General features: G+C 41.0%; 1 pseudogene; it reads right to left on the reverse strand.

Annotated features, from left to right (window-relative positions):
• Positions 1 to 14,978: 14,978 nt before the first annotated feature.
• LOC119280338 lies at positions 14,979 to 16,358 on the reverse strand (annotated as a pseudogene).
• Between the last annotated feature and the right edge of the window lie 3,917 nt (positions 16,359 to 20,275).

The raw sequence follows: 20,275 nt of genomic DNA on the forward strand, positions 1-20,275 counted from the left end.
CCCATCCGTCCTTTCATTATTTTTTCTCCTTAGGTTTTCGATTCCGCGGTGACATCTACATGGTAGTGGTGTGTTAGAATAAGAACTCTTCGATCTCAGGTTACAAAAAAGATCTCTTCGGTCTCTCCCTACCTCGATGACATCCAATCTGGCATGGGTGAAGGGCCTCTGAGAGTTTGTGTCCACGGATCTGTGGACTCAATAGTGATTTCAGATCTCATCAGTTAATGCGTGGTTCTTTTGTAAGATAGTTAATACTTTTCTTACTTTCCAAAGTAGTGGGCAACAATTTCTTTCTACGACAACACATATCTCAAAGACCCAAGGACTTTGTTGTCATGATCAAGGTGCATTCATGGGTTTCTGATCCCGGACAACCCAGGTAGCTAAAGCGACTTCGCCGTCTGAGGCTTGGCTCTACGCTTATCTTTAAAATGTTCAAATAAATGTATAAAAATGTTCCACAACGGCTAACCTGTATTCAAATAAATGTTCACTCTGTATTTGGAAATGTTTAGCGCGTATCTTAAAAATGTTTCATGTTTAAAAAAAGGTGAGATGGATTTGAAAAGTAGAAAAAATATCAGAAAACCGTTAAAAAAATAAATGAACACGTAAAAATAGAAAAAGGTAACGGTTGTAACCTTCTCAAAACCAAATAGGCACTGTGCTTAGAAACTTGTGAAATCAGCGCTAATAGGCCAACCCATCAAACAACTTGGGCCGCACCATGTACCACCATTTCGAAAGCTTCCACCAGTCTTGTGATGCTTCCAGGAGGCTCTTTCATGTCAGTTTAAAGCTTATATGATGAATGTGCCGTCTATATGTCGTTGAATCGTACATATGAATGGGATATGGGTGACCCTAGAGGGTGTTTGTGGAGCCTCCTCTGTAGCGATTTCTTGACATTTCGTGTGCCTCTGAAAATCCGATTGCTACTACTGATTTAAAAAGTTATTGCGTGATACAAATAATTTTTTTAATAGTGAATTTTATAAGGTGAATATTTGAAAATTTCAGAATATTAATTGAAAACGTGGTCATTTTCAAAATATATCAAACATTTTTTTGGAAAGACATTAACAATTTTTTAAAACATATTTTAGCGATCTTTTTATTAGTGACCATTAAATAATGTGAATATATTCGAATGGATGCAAAAAATTGAAAACAATTAACATTTGTTAACAACTTAGAACATGTTTTTTGAAGTTGAATTTTTTTTTAAATTGTGAACATATTAAAACATGATTGTTTTTTTAATTGTGAAGATTTATTGAAAAGAACAAGAGTAAAAAGAGAAGAAAAAAGGAGGCTGCATACCGTACAAATCTTAGTGAAAGAAAATATAAAACCCCCAAGCGTCGCTCAGTTTGTTCGCCTCTTTGCTAACGCGCCTGGCTATTAGTCACCTCCAAGTAATGTCGATTGATAACAGACAATACGTCCACAATCCTAGTCGTCTCCGCCGCAGCTTGCTCCCACGCTGCTGCATCGGACCCTTCTCTTCCCTGTCTTGTGGCCTGTCGATGAAGACGGGAGTTGGGACCCATCCCTTCTTTCGTTTTCTCTCTTTCGGCTTTTGATTCTGCGGTGACATCTAGGTGGTGCCGGCAGTGGTGGTGTGTTAGAATAATATCTCTTTGGTCTCTCCCTACCTCGATCACGTCCAATCTGGCGCCGGCGTAGGGCCTCTGGGAGTTTGTGTCCACGGATCTGTGGACTCACTAGTCACTTGAAATCTCAGCAGTTAATGTGTGGCTCCATTGTAAGATGGTAATACTCTTCTTCCTTTCCACCGGTAGTGGGCAGCAGTTTCTTTCTGCGACAATGCATATCTGAAAGACCCAAAGACTTTGTTGTCATGATCACGGTGCACTCATTGGTTTTTGATCCCAGACAACCAAGGTAGCTGAAGCGACTTCACCGTCTTGGGCTTGGCCCTGCGCTTATCTTAATAATTTTCAAACAAATGTATATAAATGTTCCACAATGGCGAAGTTGTATTCAAATGAATGTTCACCTTGTATTTGAATATCTTTAGCGCGTATCCCTAAAACTGTTCCACATATATAAAAAAATGTTCAAAATGTTTTAAAAAGGTGAGATGTATCGGAAAAGCAAAAGAAAAGCAGAAAACTATTGAAAACCAATAAATGAATGAGGAAAAATAAAAAAGGAAACACTTGTAACCTTTTCAAAACCAATATAGATTATACTTAGAAACTTGCAAAATCAATGATATTGGGCCAAGCCATCACACAAATCCATGGACGGCACATTGTACCACTGTTTTAGAAGCCTCCACCAGTTTTGGGATGCTTCCAGGTGGCTCTATCTATGTCAGTTTAACTCCTATTTGGCGCATTCTCCGTCTATTTGCCGTTCAATCATATAGGAATGGGATATGGGCTGGCCCACGAGGGTGTTCGTCGAGCGCTCCTATGTAGTGATTTTTTGTCCTTCGGTTGGCCCCAGAAAAACCGATTGCTGGTACATATTTAAAAAGTTATTGCATGACAAAAATAATTTGTTTTAAATACTAAATTTATAAAGTGAATATTTTTATAGTTTGAGAATTATAGTGGAAAACGTGGAAATTTTCAAAATGTATTTAACATTTTTTTTGGAAAGACATTAACATTTTTAGAAACTTAGGTTAGCATATTTTTATATTACTGACCATTAACTAAGGTGAATATATTTGAAAGAATGCAAAAATTGAAAACATCTAACATTTGTAAAAAAAAACACTTTTAATTTGAACATTTTTTGAAATTGTGAACATTTAAAACATGAATTGTTTTTAAAAATTGTGAACATTTATTGAAAGGAAAAACAAAAAAAGGAAAAAAGTGACTGCATCCAGATTAAATTGAAAAGAAATAAAAAATAAAACCTCCCAGCGTCTCTCAGTTTCTTCGCCTCTTTGTTAACGTGTCTGGCCATTAGTCGCCTATAACTAACGTGCATTCATTGATTTCTACATAAATAGATCTTGTCTACATCATGTATGTATCATTTTTATTAAGGATAACAAGATGGGCTCTATTTTTACATAAATAGATCTTGTCTACATCATGTCATTTATTGCATTACTCTGTTTTTCCATGAACTTAATACACTAGATGCATGCTGGATAGCGGTTCATGTGTGGAGTAATAGTAGGAGATACAAGCAGGAGTTGGTCTATTAATCTTGGACGTGATGTCTATATAATGATCATTACCTAGATATCATCATGATTATTTGAAGTTCTATCAATTGCCCAACAGTAATTGTTTTCCCACCGTTTCCTATTTTTCTCGAGAGAAGCCACCAGTGAAATCTACGGCCCCCGCCCCGGGTCTCTTCTTATCATATTTGACTTTGCGATATATTTTCCTTTTCTTTTATTTTAAGATCTATAAAACCAAAAATACAAAAATACCTTGCTGCACTTTATTCTATTTGTGCTCTATTTATGCTATCTATTACAACTTTATCACGTCTCCGCGCCAATTTCTGGCACCGTTATCCGAAAAGGATTGACAACCCCTTTAACACGTCGGGTTGCGAGTATTTGTTATTTGTGTACAGAGGTTGTTTATGTTGTGTTGCGTGGTTCTCGTACTAGTTTGATAACCTTGGTCTCATCACTGACGGAAATACCTACTGCCATTGTGCTGCATCATCCCTTCCTCTTTAGGGAAATACCGATGTAGTTCAAGCAGGCATCAAAAGGAGTTTCTGACGCCATTGCCAAGGAGACATCATCAACATCAAGCAGGTTCCTAATCACAAATCCCATCTCCTCGCAATTTATATTATTATCCATTTGCCTCTTGTTTTCCTCTCTCCCACTTCACAAAAATTTGCCATTTTATTCGCCCTCTTTTTCGTTCGCCATTTTCTCCTCGGATCTGTCTTTGAGTGCAATCTTGTTGACCACTTTTTGTTGTTATGGATAGTTCTTACTCTATTGCGTGCACCCCCGAGAATGAAGTTCTTAATTTTAAATAGATGGGAGGGGAGAAATTAAAAGATGCTTGGTATAGAATTTGCAATGCTCATAATAGATCTATCCACAAGCAATCTATCGTTGTTCTTCTTCACTGTTTTTATGTGGGCATCACCACTTGCTATAGATTCGTCCTTGATACGACTACCAGTGGAAATTTTTGGATGTGTCCCTCTCTTGATGCTTTTAACGCTATGGGAAATTTAGATGGTTCACCACCTCTTATGATCAACGAAACAACTTTGACTCTTGAGCATGTTATGGAAATACTAGATGCTATTGAAAAGAAAATGCTTACCAAAGAACATATTGAAAACTTGGATAAAAAAGATGCAAAATTTTGCTACTAAAATTGGCTCAAAAGCGGGAGAAGTTTTTAAGTTGTTAAAGGAAAAGGGGACCATAATTCTAGAAAGAATTGAAGAAAGCCCGTCTCGGATTGATAAACTTGAAGAAATTTTTAGTAATTTAAGTACGCCTTTTTCTTCTGCCAAAACACCCATAAAAATTGGCAAGACTACTCAAGTTACTAAAAACAAGGGTGCAACTTCTAGTGATGATAAGGAGATCTTAAGATGATTAGTATCCATCCCAATTTTATTGAAGTTATAAGAGACCGTATTTGCAAGAATGAATTTTTCAATCTCGTGCCTAGAAGTATTGTCATTGAGAATTTATATGCAAAATCCATTAAAAATTCTAAGTGTTTAATCGAAGAATTGGAGGATAAAGATGACAAAACATAGATCCTTCACGTTATGCCTAGCTAGGGGCGTAAAACGATAGCGCTCGTTGGGAGGCAACCCAACTTGTATCTTTTTGCTTTTTGGTTTTCTTGTTGTTTTCAATAAAATACCTAATTATGCCTCTGGTTAGATGTGTATTTGTGGTTTAAATTAGTGTTTTGCCAAGCAAGGCCTTTGGGATGATTTGGGTGAGAGTTGATTTGATCTAGCTGAAAAACAGATTTTTTTTGCGCTAACAAAAATATTTTTCATTTTTAACAGAAGAGTGATTTTGAGTTGATTCTTTTTGCATAAGATTAATAAACAAATTATTCACGTCGTCCTAATTTTTCAGAATTTTTGGAGTTACAGAAGTATTCGAAGTAGTCAGATTGCTACAGACTGTTCTGTTTTTTACAAATTCTGTTTTTTTTTTGCGTTGTGTGCTTGTTTTGATGATTCTATGGTTTTATTTGAAGAGTTTTTGCCATAATAAGTTGGAATACAGTAGATATAATGCAAAAATAAAATATGCATGGGTTTGCAACAGTACTTATAGTAGTGGTTTGCTCTCTTATACTAACGGATCTCACGAAGGTTTTGTTGAGTATTGTGTGATTGAAGTTTTCAGGTTTTGGGCGATCTCACGATGGGTGAAGGAATAAGGATTAGAAAAAGGCTAAGCTTGGGGATGCCCGATGCACCCCAACACAACATTCAAGAAGTAGCAAGAAACTAAGCTTGGGGATACCCCCGAGTGGCATCCCCTCTTTCTTCTAACAACCGTCGGTATTTTACTTGGAGCTATATTTTTATTCGTCACATATTATGAGTTTTTCTTGGAGCGTCTTGTGTGGTATGAGTCTTTGCTTGTTTTTCTTTGTGTTTTACGTCTTGAATCCTTGCTGGACACACGTGTTTGAGAGGGCCAAAAATTATGCTATGCTTGCTCCTATGCTTCACTTAAATTTTTAGAGCCATGGAATTGCTCTAGTGCTTCACTTATATCTTGTGGAGCACGGTGTGCTTTGTTATTTTTGAAGAAATGCTCTCATGCTTCACTTAGATTTATTTGGGAGTTAGTAAATTTTTTAAGAAATCCTCTCTTGCTTCACTTAGATTATTCTCATGTTCTTCACTTATATTTGTTTGAGTTTTATAAAAGCTTTTTAGTTCATTCTTATTTCTATTAGAGTTTTATAAAAGCTTTTTAGTTCATTCTTTTTGCTATTAGTTCATTATTTGAGCTAAATGACCCTCAAGTTGAAAAGCACTACAAATGAACTCCGAAAAGGTTGAAAGTTGGCATGGTATCATCATTTCACCCACATAGCGTGTGCTAAAAATTTGAGAGGGTTACGGCAAAAACTAGATGCAGTTCGTGTACAAAATGGACAATTTCTTTTGAAGTATCAGGGTTACAGACGAAAACTCATCTCTTACAAAGGGATTACATTTTTTTGAACTTATTTCAACTCCAAAATTTTTGTGTGTTCATCATGCACCATTCAAAGCCACATCATCAATTTTCAACCCTTTCTGACTTCATTAGGTATTTTTCATGCATTTACTAATTTTTTTGCAAAACAACCCTGAAATTGAAAAGCACTACAAATGAACTCTAAAAAGGTTGAAAGTTGGCATGGTATCATCATTTCACCCACATTGGATGTGCTAAAAACATTGAGAGCATTACAGCAAAAGCTTGATGCACTTCGTGTACAAAATGCACAATCTCTTTTGAAGTATCAGGTTTCGGACGAAAACTCATCTACTACAAAAGAATTTCATTTTTTCTTCGCGTAATCTAAGCCATCATCAGAATGGTTGTGGAGAGAAAGTCTTCACTTTTTCTTTGCGTCTGTCCCTTGCTTATTGCGCCGTAACCAAGGATAATCTTCATGGTTTAATAGGATCATTGGGTCAGCCTTCACTTTGAAGGAAGGAATTTCATTAAACTTTTCAAATTTTCAGATATGTCTGTCTTGCCCTCCACTCCCATGATGTCTCTTTTCCCTAAAAGAACTACGTGGTGCTTTGGCTCATCGTATGATGTATTCGCTTCCTTATCTTTTCTTTTTCTCGGTTTGGTAGACATGTCCTTCACATAGAAAACTTGCGCCACGTCATTGGCTAGGACGAATGGTTCGTCTGCGTACCCAAGATTTTTCAGATGCACTGTTGTCATTCCGTACTACGGGTTTACCTGTATCCCGCCTCCTGACAGATTGACCCATTTTCACGAAAACAAAGGGACCTTAAAATCATGTCCATAGTCAAGTTCCCATATGTCCACTATGTAACCATAATATGTGTCCTTTCCCCTGTTGGTTGGTGCATCAAAGCGGACACCACTGTTTTGATTGGTGCTCTTTTGATCTTAGGCGATCGTGTAAAATGTATTCCCATTTATCTCATACCCTTTGTAAGTCAATATAGTCGAAGATGGTCCCCTGGCCAACGAGTACAACTCATCTCCAACAATGTTGTCACCCATGAGATGTGTTTGCAACCAACTGCCGAAAGTCCCGATGTGTTCACATGTAATCTAGTCGTCACACTGCTCCGGGTGCTTGAGCGCAAAATATTCTTGTGTTCATTGACATATGGGTTTACCAAGATAGAATTCTGTAGAACTTTGTAGTGTGCTTGAGCCCAAAAATGCCCGTCCCTACATATTATTGAGTCCGCTCCTAGCGTGAGTTTTCCATTCAGTCTTCCCTCATACCGCGATTGAGGGAGACCAATCTTCTTTAGGTCAGGAATGAAGCCAACACAAAACCCGATGACCTCCTCTGTTTGATGGCCCGTGGAGATGCTTCCTTTTGGCCTAGCATGGTTACGAACATATTTTTTTAAGACTCTCATGAACCTCTCAAAGAGGAATATATTGTGTAGAAATACAGGACCTAGAATGGCAATCTCGTCGACTAGATGAACTAGGACATGCATCATGATATTGAAGAAGGATGGTGGGAACACCAGCTCGAAACTAAGAAGACATTGCACCAAATCATTCTTTAACCTTGGTAGGATTTCTGGATCGATTACCTTCTGAGAGATTGCATTGAGGAATGCACATAGCTTCACAATGGCTAATCAAACATTTTCCGGTAGAAGCCGCCTCAATGCAACTAGAAGTAGTTGCGTCATAATCACGTGGGAGTCATGGGACTAGGTTCCGGAACTTTCTCTCTGGGATATTTATTATTCCCTTTATATTGGACGAGAAGCCATACGGGACCTTCATACTGAGCAGGCATTCAAAGAAGATTTCCTTATCTTCTTTGGTAAGAGCGCAGCTGGCAGGACCTTCATACTTCTTTGGATGCATGCCATCTTTTTCGTGCACACGTTACTCCTCCTCCCGTGCCTCTAGTGTATCTTTTGTCTTCCCATACACGCACAAGAAGCCTAGTAGGTTCACGCAAAGATTCTTCATCATGTGCATCACGTCGATTGCAGATTGGACCTGTAGGTCATTCCAATAGGGTAGGTCCCAAAATATAGATTTCTTCTTCCACATTGGTGCGCATCCCTCAGCGTCATTCGGAACAGATTGTCCGCCAGGACCCTTTCCAAAGATTACATGTAAATCCTTGACCATATCAAGTATGTGATCACTGGTACGGAGGGCGGGCTTCTTCCGGTGATATGACTCACCTTTGAAATGCTTGCCTTTCTTTCGACATTGATGGTTGGTCGGAAGAAATTGACGATGTCCTAGGTACAAATTCTTCCTCCATTTCTCCAAATATATACTATCGGTGTCATCTAAACAGTATGTGCATGCGTGGTATCCCTTGTTTGTCTGTCCTGAAAGGTTACCGAGAGCAGGCCAATCATTGATGGTTACAAACAGTAATGCATGCAGGTCAAATTCCTGCAGTTTGTGCTCATCCCACACACCTACACCTTTTCCATTCCACAGCTGTAAAAGTTCTTGAACTAATGGCCTTAGGTACACATTAATGTCGTTTCCGGGTTGCTTAGGGCCTTGGATGAGCACTGGCATCATAATGAACTTCCGCTTCATGCACAACCAAGGAGGAAGGTTATAGATACATAGAGTCACAGGCCAGGTGCTATGATTGTTGCTCTGCTCCCCAGAAGGATTAATGCCATTTGTGCTTAACCCAAACCAAACGTTTCTTGCGTCACCTGCAGAGTCCCCCCCCCCACCTTCTCTCTATTTTTCTCCACTGTGACACGTCAGCGGGTGCTCTCAACTTCTCGTTTTTCTTACGGTCCTCTTTGTGCCATCGCATCAACTTGTCATGCTCTTTGTTTTTGAACAGATGTTTCAACCATGGTATTATAGGTGCATACCACATCACCTTGACAGGAACCCTCTTCCTGGGGTGCTCGCCCTCAACATCACTAGGGTCATCTCGTCTGATCTTATACCGCAATGCACCGCATACTAGGCATGCGTTCAAATCCTCGTACGCACCACGGTAGAGGATGTAGTTATTAGGGCACGCATGTATCTTCTGCACCTCCAATCCTAGATGGCATAGAACCTTCTTTGCTTCGTACGTACTGTCTGGCAATTCGTTATCCTTTGGAAGCTTCTTCTTCATTATTTTCAGCAGCTTCCCAAATCCGTTGTCAGATACACCATTGTCTGTCTTCCATTGCAGCAATTCCAGTGTGGTACCGAGCTTTGTGTTGTCATCTTCGCAATTTGGGTACAACCCTTTTTTGTGATCCTCTAACATGTGATCGAACTTCAAATTCTCCCGTTCACTTTGGCATTGTCTCTTTGCATCAACAATGACCCGGCAAAGATCATCATCGGGCACATCGTCTGGTTCCTCTTGATGTTCAGCTTCCCCCGTTGTAGTATCACCATATTCAGGTGGATAGTTGTCATCATCCTCTTCTTCTTCGTTGTCTTCCATCATGACCCCTCTTTCTCCGTGCTTGGTCCAGACATTATAGTGTGGCATGAAACCCTTGTCAAGCAAGTGGACGTGAAGGGTTTTCGAGTCAGAGTAACCCTTCATATTCCCACAAATAGTACATGGACAATACATAAAACCATTCTGCTTGTTTGCCTCAGCCACTTCGAGAAAATTATGCAGGCCCTTAATGTACTCGGAGGTGCGTCTATCACAGAGTTACATAAACGGTTCATCTGCGTGCTTTATATATAATTAAGTGTGTCAAAAACCATTATAGAACATCATGAATAGAGAAGTGACCAAATTAATAGAAGTTCATCATCACATTAAAACCAAAGTACAGTAGTGATCAAATGTTATTATTGAAAAAATAAATACATAAAGTTCATACATAGTTATCATTGAACAACATATAGCTCTTTAGAGCATGTAATTAAAACATACATTGAAACTATGTAAAACATTTAAATGCAACAACAAATGCGATCATAATCGCAACTAAGATAGCAATTGATCCGACGGCATAATGATACCAAGCCTCAGTATGAATGGCATATTTTCTAATCTTTCTAATCTTCAAGCGCATTGCATCCATCTTAATCTTGTGATCATCAACGACATCCGCAACATGCAACTCCAATTTCATATTCTCCTCCTCAAGTTTTTCAATTTTTTCAAGTAATTTTTTTCTTTTTCAACTAAATTTAACCTATCAACAAGAGGGTCGGTTGGAATTTCCGATTCACATACCTCCTAGATAAAAACATCTATGTCACGTTGGCCTGCATAATTTTCATAAACACTAAATGAAAAAAAAGTTATAAAAGATAATATACCACATCCGAATCATAGAAAGGACGAGGGCCGACAGGGTATATAATAAAAAACAATAACAAAAGTAAGAAAACTATACAAGTATCTATCTAAATCATACAAGTAAGAATTTTTTTAGAAAGAAGATAAGAACAAGAGGCTCACAACGGTGGTGCCGGCGACGAAATCGGCGAGGGCGATCGATGACAGTGAGGACGGGGACAGGACAGGACGGACCGCCAAACCTAGACAAATCTTGAGGAAAATGGAGGTTGGAGGTCGAGCTTGGAGAGGAGAAAGCTTCACTACTAGGGAAAAGCTTATAGGCAGACGCTTACTAGTAGCGAGGGTTTATAACCCTCGCTACTGCTACTTACTAGTAGCGCGGGTTTTTACCCCTCGCTACTACTAAGTTGATACTAGTAGCGCGGGTTTTTCACCCGCGCTACTACTAAGCGGTCTCTACCGTGCCCTCCCAGGACATGCCATAGTAGTAGCGAGGGGTACAAACCCGCGCTACTACTAAGTTGATAGTAGTGGCGCGGTTTTATACCCCTCGCTACTACTAAGTATGAGGTAGGTGAAATCCCCATATCCTCGGCCGAATACCTCCTCTCTCCCTCACTTTTCCCCTCTCTCACTTTCCTCGTCTCTCCCTCATACTCCAACGGTGGCCGCCGCTGGTACACTCTGCTTTCTTCCCCCCTCCCTCTTCGAGATCCCTCCGGTGGGCGGTCGCCATAGCTCCTCGCCGCCGCCAAGATGCGGAAGCGCGACCTCGGCATCCTCCTCCTCGCCACCTTCACCGTCTTCTTCTTGCTCCAGGTGACCCCTCCTCCTCCCCATCTCTGATTTAATCCAGAACCCTAGCTGACCCATCCCCCTCCTCCTCCGGCAGCACGAGGGCGACTTCTCGTTCCGGGAGGTGTGGTACCACCTGTCGGACGACGGGTTCCCGATCAAGCACAACATGGACAGCCTCCCGCCGCCGATCGTCGCCGACCTCAACAGCGACGGTCGCCGCGAGGTGCTGCTTCCCACACACGATGCCATGATCCAGGTCCTCCAGCTCCCGGCCCACGCCAGGCTGGCCTCCGCAGCCGCCCTCGACGGCTTTCGCGAGGCACGCATCATGGCCGAGATCTCCCTACTCCCGGCCAACGTGCGTGCATCATGGGGTCGAGATTTTTTTTGTTTTTCAAATTAATAGTAGTAGCGCGGGTCATAGACACACGCTACAAATAGTTAGTAGTAGCGCGTGTCGAACCCGCGCTACTACTAACACACGTACTAGTAGCGTGGGATGGACCACACTACTACTACTAGTTAGCTGTAGCACCGTAGTAGTAGCGCAGGCACCCGTGCTACTACTAGCTTTTAACCTGCGCTACTACTAGGCTTTTTCCTAGTAGTGCTTAAGTGTGGCTCGGGCATTTCATCGAACACCTCATGTGCAAGGAGGTGAGAGCTAGAGCAACACACACCTCTCCCACACAGCCGGCAAAAGAAATAGAGCACTGAGCGGGCAGGGACGCGAGTATATATATGGGCTTCTCTTTAGTCCTGTTTTGTGGCTAAAGCCGGGACTAAAGGGGAACCTTTGGTCCCGGTTCCGGCCACCAACCAAGGATAAAGGTTTTGTGCCAGGAGCGAGGCCCATTAGTCCCTGTTCGTGTCTGGAACCGAGACCAAAAGTGCCAGACGAACCGGGACCAATGGCCCCCGAGGCCCGGCCGGTGCCCTGGCCTCACGAACCGGGACTGATGCACCCTTTGGTCCCGGTTCATAGTGAGCCGGGATTAATGCCCTTATCCTGGCCTCAACCAAAGCCTTGTTTTCTACTAGTGGTCAGCTTATTGTTTTGGGTACCTCCTATTTGCGCGGACAGGTTTCGAGGGAAAGCTTTGTGCTTTGGCATCAACAATGGCAATGCCTATGTGTGTTGTGTCCCTCTTGAGAAGGTCATTGTGGTTATCCTCCACGTGCGAGGGCTCTAGGTGAAAACCATTCTATGTTTTTCATACTCGCGGCAGGGGTACCATGTTACACCATTACCCTCTTGGGGTCATCGTCCTGGAGCTGGTGTACCTTCAACTCCGACTTATTTAGGCAGGCTTGGCTATTAACATGTTGCATCTTGGCTTTCAGCATGGGGCGTTTTGGGTTGTCTCTTTTCTTTTAAATGTGACTCCATCATCATCGCTATTAGCTCGTACTGCTCACTAGCAGGATCGACGCTCCTCAGACCAAAGTGAGAGGGCAGAGGAACCTCTCCGGCGATAGTTTGGCAAGAGCTTTGTGGCACAATCCAGTGGTTTCTCATGGGGACGCGGGGCTGCTTTTCGTTGATGAACGCTGAGGGGATCTGGCTAGTGTTTGGTTTGTCCTGTGCCTGGCCCGACAATGAGGTCATGGCACAGAGTTGTGTGTGATGTGTTCTCTTACTTTTGATTTTTATTTTATTTTCTTTGTATCAAGGTTTTCTCATCACCTTATATCGTCCGGACGCTTGAATTTATCTTACAAGAGGGGCGAAAGCATGTTCCAAGAGAATATGAAGCTAGATTTGTGCAAGAAATGAGCGATGCTAGTAAGCAGGAGTACAAGGAAAGGGTCTGATGTGGCAAATCACATGGACGCATATCATACAACTTTCAAGTTGTTTAAACATAGGTTATGCAACTTTATAAATTTTACTCATACTCTCAACAACCCTCTATCTAGATATTTTAGGGTACTATACTGTCTGCTAACACATCTGTTACACATAAATGTCGTCAACTATGTTAGAACTTGACATAATTTTATTCTCTTCACTCTGTTTTGCTGATGTTGATAGGATTTGAATTTGATGGAAAGTATGTCAGTTGTGGAAGTGTCAAAAATCTAAGAAAATGTCCACCATAAAGTGTGATTTAGCAAATCATAAACGCATTTGCAATGATAGACATTGGAGTTCTATAACAAAAAATGTTTCTCAATGTTAAGTAGCAAACTATTAATGTTATTACACAAGCACACAATATAGTTAATCATATATTAACAACATAAAGCACAATTGTGCTATGAAGCACACTCACCACAATAGTGTAAGTTCCATTTATTTAACTAGAAAAAGGTTATTTGGATGGCGCTTGATAGTATAGCAATACCAACTGATGAAATAAAATTGTGTCACGCATTTAAATCGAGCGACAAGATCAGTAAGAGCGAGTAATCTTGAAAACATGAACTAACTTATCGACGATGATGCTTAAAAGGGTGTCACTGATCCTATGGTAAGCACTTGTTACTTTTGCATTTATAAATCTCTTTATTAATACTTCTTGCTTTATTGAGTTTACACATTTTCTTTGCTCATGTCTTTTGCTAACAATTGTTCCTATTTAGCTTCACCCTTTCCATGACTAGGCCGCCTTGGACCGACCAAGAGTACATGTGAATAAGTGAAGTGGAAGTGTGGAAGCGAGTTGGCAAAGAAGAAGGAAAAAGATGTGAAAATATCCACAAACTTGAAGAAGTCATGGGATGAAGGTAGAAGATTCTTCTCGCGTCCCAAATATGAACACGATCGTGCACGTCCAACTAACACCTATGATTGCTAGCCGGTACGTTAGATACAACATCAGGAAATCCCATTTTGCAGTACATATTATAGTACAGACATATTTTCGTAGTCGCCTCCTCCTCCTTGGAAGGCTATACATGCGTAGATCATGAGGTACCAAAACATATCTGCAATGACCTGTAGAGTGATAGGTGCATAGCCAGACATCAGTTCAATGAGTCTTTGCATCTAGCGGAGGTGGAGTTTCGTGAGCTTTTGAGAAAGCAAGCACGAAAGTGGGTGGTGGCGGGGAGGGGGTGCATTGGGGAGGATGTCTGTGAGGAGGAGCGGATGAGGAAGCATGAAACGGCTTCCTTTGCACAAGACTAAGATGAAGCACGTGACAAGAAGGGGAAATGGCACCATGTGACTTGATAGAGTCTTCTATTTAAGACATGTACTACCTAATGTCATGAACTTTCATTTGAGAAGCATGTGTTATTTATCTTTTTGAACTTGTGAACATGTTCATTTGTAAACCTCACTGCCGCCGACTCTGGCGTTACAAAGTTAAGTCTACAACCAACTTAGTAGGAAGTAGGCTTGAAATGGTACCACAGCCTTATCTGACAGTAGAATCCTAGCTACCCCTGAAAACCTTATCTCATTGAAGGTGGAACACAACCGGACCCTATCGAATTGTCAATGTCAGCAATATAGTGGTAAGCCTACCACCAACTTATTAGGCAGTATGACCGATGGTCGCACTCCACGTGTACCGCCTACCAAGCTGGTGGTAGGGTATTAAGAGTGAACAAGGCACATTCCAGTGCTACCATACCAAGCATTAACATGCATGGTTGAGCGTACATATCCAGCATTAACAAGTTCAGAAAAAAAGAACATATAATTGACAAGATGATAGATCCATATACTTGACCAAAGTTCATTTTAGTACAATAGCCGGCCCATTTCACGAGGCACTAATCTAAGAATAAATCTTGATCTAACTCGCCATTGACCATGTCCCCGTACATGCCCCTGCTGCTCGAGTAATCCTGCTGCTTGTGGTGCAACAGGTGGCCTCCTCTGTTGTCATCTTTACCCCCACCGACGCTCTGTAATCCAAGGTGGAACATGCCCTGCATGGTAGCCATTGTGATGGGCATTGCCCCAGACATCTGGTGATCCATGGCGTGCATGAATAGGAAGCTGCCAATTTGCGCTGCCGACCACTGCTCCATCCCATACCAATGTGCATGGTTGTGGTGGTGTTGCGCACAACCGTCCACCGCGCAAGAACCACCGTCCGCAAAGAGCAGCCTGTCGGGGAAGCTGAGTCCAAGGCTTGCCGGGTCGATCCTGTGGGCGAACTGGCTATCGTGTGACGGCGCGCTGCCGAGCATGGGGCCCTGCAATCCGTGCGGGGTTGGATAAGGGAGTAGTTATTGAAGTAGCAAAACTTGGTGTTGGTGGAGTCGCATCGCGGGCAGTTGAGCCCCGACACCGGTTGCGGCAACCCCGCCAACTGAGCTCGCTCCGACATGGACATCGACTTGCTATTCCCGCTGTTACTGCAATCGCCGTCCCCAGCGCCGCTGCAACCATCATTGCCGCCCCCTCCAGCGACTGAGCCGGCCCCGGCCGTGGCCATGAACCCTTCTTCGTTATTGTTGTTGCATCCTCCATCACCAGGACCAGCTGGTGAAGGAGTGGTAGTACTCTGAGTGTTAGTGCCGATTTGTTGCAGCTACAAATCAACAAGGAGACGAGTAATCAAATACCGGCCAAATATGTATATGGAGCTATGTTTTTTTTGTCTTCATTCTGTTTCTTCCCAGGATGACAACACGAACCGGTTTCTGATAAATCTATTTTTTTTGGTTTTTTATTTGAATAATTCAAACGAATTTTTGTTTTAAATTTATTTCCAATTAAAATATATGATGTTTGACCTACATCAGACATAAACTTCCCTTGGCCAAGGGAGTCCCTGTGATCTTGGGAGTATACATACCCTATTTGATTCACTTTTTCCCTTTAAATTCATTTTTTTGACATTTCTGGTATCACAACCCGAGAAACAGTGGTACCTCTTGGCCGTTTAAACCGGTCGATTACTGTTATTTTTTTCTAGAAAAGAAAACCCTGATATGGAGTATATTGCAAGATATATATCTGCAATCAGCAAACCTAGGTCACTGAGTGCACATATATTCTGGTTTTTGTCGTGCGAACAAAATCATGAGTGAATATGTAATTAATTAGCTAGCTAGAAGCACAAGGATGCATACCTGAAGCTGGTTGTGGTCGGTGTTCCAGAAGTTTGATGAATCAAGGAAGGCAGGAAGGAAGATCATAGCCGGTGATCTAGAGAGAAGAGAAAGTGGGAGGAAGAAAGTTAGCAGCAGCTGGGGAAATCAAGTGGAAGAGTACTACTGTAGTACCAAAGAAAGGAATGGAATGGATGCTAGAGAGAGAGAGGGGGGAGGATCTAGCTACCCAAGAAGAGAGAGAAAATGGAGAGAGCAAGGTAGCTAGCAGCACCAAAATAGATGAGAGAGAAGGAACACACACACCCTATATATATGTATAGCCTGTGGAGATTTGGAGGAATAGAGAAGAGGACAAACATTGTTGTTATTTTCCTTCATTTGCACACTTTTCCTTTTCCATGGTGAATGCTGATGTGGCTGAAAGTGGTACCCATGCTAGCTACAGTTTGCAATAAATTAGTTAGCGTACTCTGCTTAGCTAAGCTTGATAGCTAATTTGCCACCGCATAATTAATCATCTAGGCCACCACATATAGTTAAATGGTACTAACAATTTGGTAGGCCTACATTGTTTGAACTCTAGCAAGTCACATCCCTCACTCTGTTTTGAGACAACCACTTGTTCTCAACTATTCCTGTGTTTTTATTTTTAGTAGGAACCAAGATATCGTGTCATTCTCATCATGTGTTTTTTTCTTCAAATTCCACATTTCCATAATATTGCACCCCAATGATGTCATAAAACGTGGGATATGTCAAAGCAAGTTGAACTTCAATCTTGAAATGTGCATGTCCTATATACATGAAGAAAAACTGACAATGACTCTAGTGTTGGTGTTGGATATACAACTTAGTTTTGCATGGGAAGGGAGTATAATATATTTGAACACTCAAGTTTTAGCTAAGTTTATTTGTATCCCTCTACCGTAAAATTAAAGGCTGGATGATTTGATCGCCGACCTAGTGAAATTTATAAGACCAGCGATGTGGCGGTGGTTTTGCGCACAAACCAATTGGCACAAAAACAATATAAAAATAAAGATACATCCATTACTAAAAAAGGTGAATTTTAGGGAAAAATAAAAGCGGAATAAATCTATAAGTTTTATCAAAAATCAGAAAATTTTGGATAACTCATACATAAATTCTGAACATTCATGAGTGGTCCTTGATAATTCTCTTGAAGTTTATTTGAAACGATTATTGTTTTTTCTCCTGGAATACTTCAGGGTTTCCAAATTTTCTTAATTTTATTATAAATTTTTAGATAAAATGTAATTCTAATCACTTTATTTCATTTTGATGTTGACATGATTGTTGTGTCTGCAAAATCGCCACCATGTTAGCAACCATACTGTTTGTACTAAGGTCAAGGATATGATGTGGTTGGGTCAAACTTGTGTCAGTTTAAAATCTAGGAGGCAAAACTACAACCGATAGTTAAAGAGGTATTGTGGGTGACACATTTTTCATCCACTTTTGTATCTCGGTAGAAGTTTCTCTTTAACCTGAGCGAGTTGGCAACCTTGACCAATCTGACTTCTATTGTCAATACTTAATACACATGACGGTCTTCTTGGTTGTGTGCATTCTCGGGTGTAGAAAGCAAATTAAGAGCTCATATTTTATTACTCGAGAGCCGATCGTCGGTGTGAACAAATAAGTTTGATTTAAGTCAGGTAGTTTGCAAGTACCACTGTTCATTTGTACTGTGGTAGTTGCAGATATTGTATGTAGCCGGACATATACGTACCCTTGTCATATTTCCATCGATTATATGAAATAGTCGCTCTGAATACGAGATGACAACTAAATTTCTCTTGCATTAATTTTTCTTGCGTGTTACTAGTTAAAAAATCATCCGCGTGCATGTATAACATATATCACCTCCCATAATGTAGTATATCAATTCCTAATTATTTTACTTATGTTTGTCATGTTGACATGGTTGCTATGTGTGCAAAATATCCGCCATGTTATCGACCACACTGATTTTTATAGGGTCAAAGCCCAAATCTGATCATTACCAAAAGTTGGTGTAACAAAATTATAATTGCAAAATCTATGGGACAAATTAAACTACTTTTTTCAATCATGTTTTCATTGCTACCACGTACACATGGTAAAAATTAAACTACAACCACGAGCTGAGACAGGTGTTCTGGGCGACGAGTTTTTTCTCCATTTTAAAATCGAGATAGCAAATGACATGTAATCGAGTCCGAATCTACTTCCTTGGTCAATACGCACGACAATGTTCTTGCTTGTGTGCATGGTCGGGTCTAGAGAGCTCTTCTTCTATTACTCGAGCGTCGATCGTCCACGTGAACAAATAAGTGTTTATTTGAAGCCAGGTGGTTTGCAAGTATCAGAATTTTAGGGTCAAACTTGTCTAATTTCAAAATCTATGAGGTAAAACTTTTTATTAGAAACGGATCTATGAGGTAAATCTGCAAGCAATAGTTAAATACATGTGGTGGGCGGCGTATTTTTCATCCACTTTTATATCAAGTTGAAGTTTTTTATCGAACCTGAGCGAGTTGGTAACCTTGAGCAATCCGCTCCGAGTATACTTCCCATGATTAATACACATGACAGTGTTCTTGGTTGTGTGGATTCTCGCGTGCAGAGAGCAAATTAAGAGCTCCTATATTTTACTCGAGGGCCAATCGTGGTGTTAACAAATAAGTGTTTAATTGAAGTCGGGTGGTTTGCAAGTACCAGTGTTCATCTGTACCATGATAGTCACCGGTACTGTATGTAGCCGGACATATACGTACTCTTCTCATCTTCATATCCAAGGATGATATGAAATAGTCATCGTGAATACGAGATGACAACTAAATTTCTCTCGCATTAATTTTCCTTGTGTGTTAATATATCAATCCGTAATTATTTTATTTATGTTTGTCATGTTGACATGGTTGCTACATGTGCAAAATCTCCGCCATGTTATCAACCCTACTGACTATAGTAGGGTCAAAGCCAAATCTTCTCATTACCAGAAGTTAGGATTAAAAATATATAATTTTAAAATCTAGGAGACAAAATAAAGTACATTTTCATCATGTTTTGATTGCTCGCCATGTACCACATGATAACAAATTAAACTACAACCACCAGATGAGGTAGGTTTGCTGGGCGGTGATTTTTTTTCTCTCCAATTTCAAATCGAGAAAGTGTGATGAGGAGCAATTGAGTCCAATTCAACTTCCTTTGTCAATACGCACGACAGTGTTCCTGGCGGTGTGCATGCTAAGGCGCAGAGAGCTCTTCTTCTGTTACTCGAGGGTTGATTGCCCACGTGAACAATGAAGCCGGACATATATGTACTGCAGTGGGTACTGTGCGTATGTACATTATTGACTTCTTCCATTCTCTTTATGTGCGGTCGATGACATGAAGCAGTCACCGCGAATACGAGACAACAATTAGTTTTCTCTCTCGTCAATGTTTCTTTTGAGCTAACAGTTAAACTACTGATGCACGTGCACATATTATATGGATCACTTCCATGAGGCAATATGCTACTATGCACATACAGGTTGCCAGCTATTATGCAGGACACTCTACACTAATGCTACTCGAGCTAGCTACCATGTTAAACTCTCAGCAAAAGTAGACTTACTACAACGCCAAACGTAAATTCTATTGTGGGCCACATATATGTGATTGAAATAAGAGAACATGCACCTCAACTAGTTCGAGCTAGCTGAAGAATCATATACCAGGGAAACTCCAACGGGGATCATGAAATGGATGACACCAAATGTCCGTGGACACATTTGGATGTGTCCACGGGAAATGGGGGTGGGGGTTGCCGGCCATCCAACCGTAGTCATCAAATCTTGACAGTGGGTTAGGCGGACAGAGAGGAAAAAGAGGTGAGTGGGACAGGTGGGTTGTGGCATTGAGCTAGTCAGTTGTCTGGATTCCCCCAAACCTCCCCTAGTTTGGTGCTGGTGGGAAGATTTCAGACGTTTGGACCATTCTGGAGAAATTTT

Source organism: Triticum dicoccoides, chromosome 3B, assembly GCF_002162155.2.
Source record: "Triticum dicoccoides isolate Atlit2015 ecotype Zavitan chromosome 3B, WEW_v2.0, whole genome shotgun sequence".
NCBI lineage: Eukaryota > Viridiplantae > Streptophyta > Magnoliopsida > Poales > Poaceae > Triticum > Triticum dicoccoides.